This window comes from Miscanthus floridulus, chromosome 1 (genome assembly GCF_019320115.1).
Source record: "Miscanthus floridulus cultivar M001 chromosome 1, ASM1932011v1, whole genome shotgun sequence".
NCBI classification, from domain to species: domain Eukaryota; kingdom Viridiplantae; phylum Streptophyta; class Magnoliopsida; order Poales; family Poaceae; genus Miscanthus; species Miscanthus floridulus.
In genome coordinates, this window is record NC_089580.1 from 200,145,700 (window position 1) to 200,155,816 (window position 10,117).

Genomic DNA, 10,117 nt, shown 5'->3' on the forward strand with positions numbered 1-10,117 from the left:
TTGCACATGTAGCTAATATGTATTAGCTTCACATGGATCATGTGTTTGCATTTAGATTTTCTTCGTTGGAGAAAAGATTGCACCTTGTAGCTAGAGAGTATTAATTAGGGCACAGCTTAACTTGTCGTACTACCAGCGGTGGTACTACTGTGGAAGCTAATTAAGCAAGAAAAAAATGTAAGGTAGTTATGTGTGGTACTACTACTCCGTAATCGGTTTGGAAACCATATTTGTAGGGCTGGTTATTAGCCCTAAGCTACCCTCTTTATTGTATGTTTATTTAATTTGCTTCCCTCTTAATAAAAAAACGTGCTAAAAAAGTTATGCCTGTGCATACATGCATAGGTGCATCTGAATCACTGTTCGCAATCTTTCATGTGTAGATGTAGTGATGCAATTAGGCTACACCTTTCTTTGTTGGGTGTCCAATTAGCACATCATATCGAAGGTAGTATATATAGCTTGACATGAAACAGCGGCACTCAATAATCTCTACGTCACGCGATATGTACGCACGGCTTCTAAACAATAATTGTGGTTCCAATCACGCATAGAATCCATCTATCCGGATTATTAAACAATCACGCATATCCCTTCTTCCTCCATCCCATTATTTGGTAATTTGAATAATTAGGAGTTGGTTTCAAGAAATACTTTTGGTGGCGTCTGGATGGGGGCCTTCGGTTGCCTCTACCAACCTTGCGGTTGGCGCCGGGAATGGGCGTCTGCTGCCTGCTGCTGTTGCATCGCCTTTCGGTCGTCGTCGTCGCCGTCGTCTCCATCGATCGATCGTCTGCATTATTGTTGCGTTTAGACTGCCGCTGCAGCTGTAGCTGAATAATGCTGGTGGTGGTAAGTACTACTACTGGCAGGCAGGTGCTGGGTACTTAAGCAAGCATTAGCAGATGGATCAGAGGCGTTAATCGCATCGGCATCGGATTAATTTAGTCGTATTATACTGGTATTAGTTGGCCGGGCCGCCGTGTGTGTGTGCGTGGAGTCGCCGTGGCGGGGCCCGCCAGCTGTAGCTGCTTTGTCGTCTGATCATATCGTAACAGTCAACAGACGGACAATGACGTACACGCTGCCTGCAGTTTAGGGTTTGTATAACTTTTATTTAGTATATATGGCGCTCTTGCTTGCTGCTAGCTAGCTTTTCCGGTCCTTACGCGTGCTCATGCGTACATATTGTATTCGTTTCATTATTATTTAAAAAAACTTATTGTGTTCGCGTTCAGAAATGCGCGCCGCTATAATTTATTATTGGTCAATCTCAATCATGTGTAGTACGTACGTCGTTGCTCATCACTGCATCTGTTGTTTTGTTAGAATGCAAATAGTAGATATTATTTGTGGTGTGTGTGTGTGTATAAAATATATATTGCGTGTATGGTAGCTAAGGTGGTCATGTTGGGCAAATGATGGACACAAATAACAAATTCGGCACACAAATAACAAATTCTTTTCTGTCCACACAAGACATAGGGGTGTTTATCGCAGAGCTAATAATTAGTCCATGTTTTTTATACCAATTAGAACGTCTAAATGTGAGCTAATTCTAGACTAATAAGAGCTAACGAGGGCTAATTGATGGTTAGAGTCTATTAGTCCATAGTTAGCTCATGTTTAACCCATTTTTACAAGATGAGCTAATTTTTAGCCTTGTGGTCCAAACATGCCCATATGATATATACTTGCTTCTATATACGGAGCATTTTACCATTAATCTTCGATATTTGTTCTAAATCTCTATTGATTAGCGCCCCCCCCCCCCCCCCCCCCCCCCCCCCCCGAGTGCTCATCTTGGCTTCGCCCCTGGTACTACGAGATAGTAGAGGCCAGCAACTATCGCACGGAGTGTTTAGCTGATATGAAAATACTGTTCATGCTGGTGTGAAAAATACTGTTCATACTAGTGTTTTGTGAGAGAAAAATACTGCTTCAGCTTAAAAAAAAAAAAAGCAAGCCAGCGAGCAGGAGACGGTGGCAGTGCCCGGACTTTGCAGCTGGTGCCTGTTCTGCGGCCACGGGGCCCGCCAAAAAATGGCCAATCGAGCTTTTCCTTCTGCTTCTTCATTCCTGCCTTCTAGTAGATGTACTATCTAGCCACTATTGTTCGCTTGTTGTATATACTTGTATTCAGAGTACGCCAATCTGAATTTGATAATGACCGTAAGAAGTTCTTACGGTCTTACCTGTACGGTCTCTACATGATTCATGTAGTAGAATCCGCAGTTGTATATCCAAGCCTGAGGCCCTCAGACAATTTCCTTTTCCTTGTAACCACCAGCTAGCTGTACCTTAAGGTCAGCGTGACGTACGCATTACTACGTACAATGCTCAACTGAAACTTTCAACACACAAACCGGCCTGCCCTTGTCCCTTGTCGAATCTCGAGACGTGCAGCCGTCGCCCGTCGGCCACTGCTCGCGACGCAACTAAGGGGCATCGTCAGAGAAGCAATCATGCGTACGTGGCAGTGGCCTACGATTCTACGGCGACGGCGGCAGCTGGGCGGCTAAAAAGGCGGCCGCGACCCGGCCCGATGGGTCGGAGACGTCGAGTCAGTTGAGTCGCCAGACAAGTCGATCGGGCGGCATGCGGCCGACCGAGCCGGCCGGAGTTGTAGTACTGCGTGTACTTGCGGTCACCTCGACGGACGACGGCCCACGACGCTTGATAGACAGACGCGCGCGGTCCCGTCGACGACGGGCGGGACGCGGGCCAGCAGCATACAGAGCGCGCGCAGCAGCAGGCGGCGAGCACGGACGCAGCGCATGCGCAGCGAAGACCACGCACAGCTAGCGGCTAGCGCCGTGCTACAGCGTGCAACGCGTACACCTCGCCGGAGGATCGGAGGAGGATGGAATCGCCGGCCGGACGACGTACGCCTCGCCGGATGATCATCCATCAAGTACATATCGGTATGTACTTGATGGATGGCAGATCGAGCCCCACACATATCGGTATGTACTTGATGGATAGCAGAATCGAGCCCCACACGTTTCGCACGCACGCACGGGGTTATTCCGCTGGTTGTTGGGCGCGTGCGGCCGGTCGAGTAATGGCGGATGAATGGATTGGATTGGATTGGATGGCCTCTCTCTCTCTCTCTCTCTCTCTCTCTCTCGCTCGCTCGCTCGCTCGCTCGCTCGCTCAGCGCCTGCTGCCTGCACCGAGCTAGCTGGTGCATGCGTGGGGGTGGCAATGGCATGGTCCCCGGGTCCCGGGGGCGATTTTACCTGCCGCCCAGCAACGGCTCTCCTTCCATCTTCTCCCTCGTTTTTCTTCTTCTCCATTTGGTTTATGTATGGATGGACTATGGAGCGAGGAAAATTGACAGCTGAACTTGCACGCAAAAGCCCCCGGCCCCTGAACAAACCCAACGAAGGTTTCATCTCGTACAGTCGTACAGTGCCGAGAGAATCAGTCCTGGCACCCCACATTTTCTCAGACGTATACATTCATGCATGACTCGTTCGTTGACACCATCTATCATGTATATATATATTGGTTTCTTTTCCTCCTCTGTTTTAATTTTGGGGGAAAAAGTGTGTGCACATGAATCTATCTATCTATTATATATTAATAGACGTAATCAAAAGGAGCTCTCACGTTTGTCGAGAGAGTCTAGAAATTACGAGATTAATTAGAAAAAAAGAGAAGATTATTCATCGTTGGATTTTAAGATGATCTAACAGCCGAGAATCAATAGAGCATTGGAAAAAATATGCACAGCTAGATTTTATGATCTAATGACGGAGAATAAATAGAGTACCGGGGAAAATAAAATAATATACCTCGTTAGATTTTATGATAACCTAACAACTGTGAGACCCAGCTCATGGGCCAAACTATGGTTGGGGCAGGCTACTGTAGCTATAATGCTGAATTGGTCTGGGTTGAATTCGAGTTATTGTAGCTACGGAAAAACAATGTGCAACCAGAAGTTTAGCACCATGCCGTGAATTCTGAGCTCGTCAAACCAGCTTAAATAGCCAGACCAAGGACGCATATTAACCTTCGGTTAACCGTTTTGCGCGAAGCAAGGACGAAAGCGAAAGTGGATTGCTACGTAGGTGGTGCCCACCCCTCGATAGAGTGGGCCTGTGCCGTGTGCCGGGCCTGGGGTGTTACAACAACCGGGAATAATTAAATAGAATTATCCATTTCAATGCAACGCTAATAAATTAGGAGATTAATCAGGAAAAATATATACAACGTTGGATTTCATGATGATTAATAGAGTATCCAAAATACAACTGTACACAAGGTATATATTATGAGATTAATAGGGAAAAAAAGAAATATGTACAGTTAGATTTTATGATAATCAAACAGCCGAGAATAAATAGAGCATCCAAATACAAGGTCTAGGAAGAAGAAGAAAATACCACTGTGCTTAATGAAAGGTCCTAATGGCTAGAGGGGGTGAATAGCCTATTAAAATTTTTTACAACAACACTTAGCAAACCGGTTAGACAAATATAAGGTGTTGCGCTAGCCTACTAAAAATGCAAGCTACCTACCACAATTCTAGTTTCTATAGTCTCGATCCACACAATGGCTATGTCACTACACTAAATTAGTGTGCTCTCAAAGACTAACTAAAGAGCCACACTAACCAAACTAGCAAGCTCTTACAACTAGCTACACAAAAGAGCTTGACAACTAGTTTATGGTAATGCAAAGAGAGAGAGAGCAAGATGGTTATACCACCGAGTCGAGGAACGGACCAATCAATCACAACAATAAATACCAATGAAGATCAATCACCTCGGAATCAAATGATGACACAATAATTTTTTATCAAGGTTCGTTTGCTTACCGGCAAGCTAGTCCTCGTTGTGGCGATTCACCCACTTGAAGGTTCACGCGCTAATTGGCATCACACGCCAAACCCTCAATAGGGTGCCGCACAACAACACAAGATGAGGATCACACAAGCCACGAGCAATCCACTAGAGTATCTTTTGGCTCTCTACCGAGGAAAGGTCAAGAACCCCTCGCAATCACCACGATCGGAGCCAGAGATAATCACCAACCTCCGCTCGACGATTCTCGCTGCTCCAAGCCATCTAGGTGGCGGCAACCACCAAGAGTAACAAGCGAATCCCGTAGCGAAACACGAACACCAAGTGCCTCTAGATGCAAACTGTAGGGTACCATAGAAAGAGGTCCCCTAAGCAAGTATCGAAAAAATCGCTTAGACTTTGTAAATATCGAAGCCAAGAGACAACCACCGGCAAACCTCCACCTTATCCGAGGCCTGGCTAGACCACTCAGCCCACCTCGAACAGTATCCGGGCTCACCCGAAGCGGGCTCGGCCCAAAACGAAACCGCAAGGCCTCGGACGAGGTACCGATTCTCCGACTCGCCTGAGGCCCCGCGCCACAAGGCCTCGGATGGGTACCAATTCTCTGGCTCGCCCGAGGCCCCGCGCCACAAGGCCTCGGACGAGGTACTGATTCTCTGACTCGCCCGAGGCCCCGCGCCATGAGGCCTCGAACGAGCACCCAGTTACCGACTCGCTCTAGGCCGGCTCGGCATCAGCCCCGTCACCGCCGTCTTGACCGACTTCTCTAATGGGACGTCACATCCAACTAACGCGTCCAACCACTCCCGTGACGTCAGCCGAACGACGGCACGATACAGCGGAGTGGCCGACGAGACGGGAGTCACATCGACACCATGCCATCCGGGATAGGACGGGGCAGGGGTTACCGGCCGCTGTGCTCGGCACTGTGCCCACGACTGACACCCGTGCTGCACTGTGCTGCCTAACCCCTGCTCCAAGGACAGCGCGGCGTGGAGAGTCATGTCCGGGTCCCTGTAGCCTCAGAATCGACGTACAAGACCAACTGCTCCATCCGAGCCTCGGCTATCCGCTTTCGGGCTCCTGTAGCCTCGGGACTCACGCCCGCCGAGCCCCCCAATGGTTCAGCCTCTGCACTGACTAGGCCTCGGCTTTCCACGTTGTCAGCACTTTGGGACCGGCACATCGTCCGCAGTACGCGCCATGCCCTGCGTCAAGCCGTAGGAGCTCCCACGTCGTGCACAGGGCCAAGCTCCTGTAGCCTCGGAATCAGCGCACCCGCGCCGTCGCATCTACCCAGCCTCGGCTCTCCGCGCCGGTCAAACATACAGTGACCAGCATGCCTCCAACAGAAAAAGGCGCGCATGCCACCACAGGAGCTCCCACGTCGCACAGGATCATGCGTGACCAACGCGTCACTCCAGTGCACCGAGGACAAGGCCGCTCCACTGACCATACCACCACAGTGATGAGCTACAGGGCTCGGAATACCGCCTCTGCTCACAAAACGCCACGTAGCAAATAAATGTACTGCCCCTGTGCCTCCCTTCGACTATAAAAGGGAGTGACCAGGGCTGCTTCTGGGGGGGAGGAAACTCACACATGCAAGCAACGCACAACGCTCTGTAACACACACGCTTCCTCACTATAAGAGATCAACATCTCAAGCAACCCACGCCACTCTACGCAGAGACCTGGGACTAGCTCCCTCTCTCGCTCAGCTTGTAAGCCCCTACTATAAGCACCTCAGTGCGAGGAATACAAGATCGCTCTCTCAGACTAGATGTAGGGCACCTATTGCTTGAACCAGTATAAACCTTGTGTCTCTTTGCATCACCATCCGGGATTAGGGGCACGCAGTACACTTTCACTAGTCGGTTGAGGACCCACCGGACCTAAAACACCGATAGTTGGCACGCCAGGTAGGGGCCATACTGCGTGTCAACTTAGTCATCCCAACAAGTTTCGGATGGCAGACCCCGTGCGACCACTGCGTCTCGGCACGGTGATCTGGTTCGGAAGCCTAGAGTTCATGTCTCTAGGATATGAGTACGATATGGTACTCCTCCCACCTAGAGCCCCATCGACCGACGACTACATCACGCGCCAGCAGCCTAGGCATAGGTGATGCCCAGGCCGCCGCTCTCGTCGTGCTCACCAGGCACAACGCAGGTAGGACCACCCTAACACCACGCGAGCTCAGGGCAACGCACCGCGCTCCGCCAGTATCCCATACCCGGCTATTGGTATAGAGTCCCTGGCTGGGGACCTGTCTAGCTTAAGCCTGGGCAAGGGAAGACATCGGTGGCATGTAGCAACGCCCCGTCATCAAGCTCTGCCCTGCCACCTCTTGAGGAGTCGACTCCGGCAGAGCGGAGCCCGGCGACGACATCATCCCTGTACCCCTTCGGGTTGGGCAATGCCGCCGCCTACGCTTCTGCTCACGCAGAGCCCCCAGGACGCCACCAACGTTTTGCCCTCGACCTCATCGCCACAACCCCGACCCACACCCACGCTGACTCCTCGGAGGAGGACGAGGCATGGGCCAGAGCGGACTTCTTCGGGCTTCATGACCCTAAAGCCATGCACCGCTTCATGGCCGCGAGCGACTACTGCTTTAGCTACTCCGACTTCGATGATGAAGGCACTCATGATCCCACTCATGAGTGCTTCAACGTCAAGCTCGGGGTGACGAGCGCGAGCGATGAGGACGAGAACCCCGCCACCGAGGAACTTCAACGCCTAGACCTGGAGCAGCTCCGTGAGCTTTAGGCCAAGGTCGAACAAGACCGACTCCTTCTGCAGCAGCTCCGAGACACTCTCGAGCAAGAGAAGTGGGGTCACGGTGATGGTGGAGCAGCTTGGCGGAGGGCTCACGACGTCAACCACCGCATCAACAACGACGAAGGGGAGAGCAACCCCCTATCTTCAATTGCGCTAGCCAGAACGTCGCGGCAGCAGTGATGCTACTCCAGACAATGCCCGAGCCCTCTACCTTGGAGGGGCGACGGGTCCACGGTGAGCTCCGAGACCTCCTCGAGACCACCGCAGTACAGCAGGCCGAAAGTTCCGCCTCTCGACGGCGTGCGAGTGCCTTAGAACTACCCACGACACCACCTCGACAGGATAGAGAGGCCTCGGTTCGTCCTGAGCCTGCTCGGGCACCGACAGCCAACAAGGCCCCCTCGGTGCACGACTGCCTCAGCGACCGACACGAGGCGCAAGGCGACCACGATGTGGTCAGCAGGCGATGGCGCCACGACAATGATGGGCCTGCCCGAGGCTACCACCCGCACCGAGGCGGTCGCTACGAGAACGGTGAAATCCTCACCAACGCTTGGAACATAGAACAACTATGTCGCTTCTACCCTTAAATTTCCAAGCATTGTATACATTGTTTCTCAAAATACAATAAAGAAGTGTTCTTTAGTTGTTCTAATTTTTCAAGAAACCCCCCGAGCCCATCGATGGGGGATCGGCATTACGATAACGCTATAAGGGAGACTCGGCTCTACCTCTGCAGAGGTGCCCACCGTGGGGCTCGAGCAAGACTCGACTCTGCCTCTGCAGAACCGAGCCTCCCTCGGGGGCTAGAAGGGGGGACCTCCCTAAGTCCCAGACATCATTTTTAGTCGTTTTTCGAAAAAAATTCTACGCCAAACTCTCTCGCGTACTCTAACAAATCGATTGTAAAAAACCTAAGGACCGAAAGTCTGTCTCAGGGCCAAAAGGCCGGCCGAGCCGCGAGACGGCCTACGCCTCTGGGATATGGCAACTCCCTCACCACCTTTTGCTCGAAGGGAGGCTTAGGCTCTGAGGAAGTTTTTTTGCAAGAGATATGTTCAAAAACGAGACAGAGGGCAGAGGCTCGGAAATACAATAAAAAACAATTAAAAAGCATATACACACAAGTACTTTAAAAGGCCTCGACGGCCACAAGCGTCATGGTACAATGATGTAAGTCCTAATCTATTTACATGGCCCCTTTGGCCTAGGTCAAAACTCTAGGTCGCCAGCATCGGCGGTCGGCGTAGGAGGAACCACCTCCTCTTCGAACAACCTGGCCAGTGCCATGATAGGGGCCCCAGCCGCCTCCACCAGCTTCATGACCTCCTCCTCGGCCTTCTCGTCATCCTCAGCCATGACATAACCGTCGCTGATGGCCTCAAGGTCGATGCCGGCGTAGTGCAAGGAGACGACGACCAGGGCGTGCTTGACGCTCGTATGCAGCGCCCCCCGGAGCCACTTGTGGACTCGGCTGCTCAACGCGATGAAGCAGCTCTCGAGGGAGCTGCTCGACTTGACCACCTTGACCTCCAGGGCCTCACAGGTGGTACGGGCGGCGCCCTACAGCGCGTTGTGCTCCCGGATCTCAGCCTCGAGCACCGCCTGCACTGCGACGGAGGCCTCAGCTGCCCGGGTGACCTCCTTCTTCAACCCTATGCCAAGACAAGCGGGATGGGGTTATGCACGAAAGAAAACAAGCTGAACAGGGGCGCAAGCCTATGAGACTCACCCTCGGCTTTCTCCCTCCAGTTTTGGACCTCGACCCGAGAGGCCTTGACCGCCTTGGAAGCCTCCCTCTCTAGCTCTGCGTCACATCAGGGAGTTAGGGGTCGAACGCAAGAAAAACAAATAAAACAAGGGGCGCGGCTCAATAGGACTCACCCTCGGCCTTTTCCTTCTAGGCTAAGGCCTCGACCCGGGAGGCCTCGGCCACCTTGACAGCCTCTGCTAGGGCACCTTTCATCAGTAGGTGCGTGCCCTGCTCCGCCTCTAGCTGCTAAGCAACGGCCTTGGTAGAGGCCGCCTCTTGTTCGGCCCGGGACCTGAAGGTGTCCTGCTCGTCGGCCACCCGAGTCAGCTCCTCCTCTAGCTCCTCGGTCCACGCCACTGAAAGGTCCTAATGGCTAGAGGGGGGTGAATAGCCTAATAAAAATTTCTACAACAACACTTAACAAAAGATTAGACAATTATGAGGCAAAGCAAGTGTTGCGCTAGCCTACTCAAAATGCAAGCCACCTACCACAATTCTAGTTTAGATAGTGTCGATTCACACAAGAGATATGACACTACCCTATGTTAGTATGCTCTTAAAGGCTAACTAAAGAGCCACACCAACCAAGCAAGCAAGCTCTCACAACTAGTTACACTAAAGAGCTTGTCAACTAGTTCTCATTCTCTACTTGTGAACCCTTGGTTTCATCAAATTCAACATCATGAACCTCCTCAAGAGTACCACTACCCAAATTCCAAACTCTATATGCTTTGCTTGTAGTAGAGTAACCAAGTAGGAATCC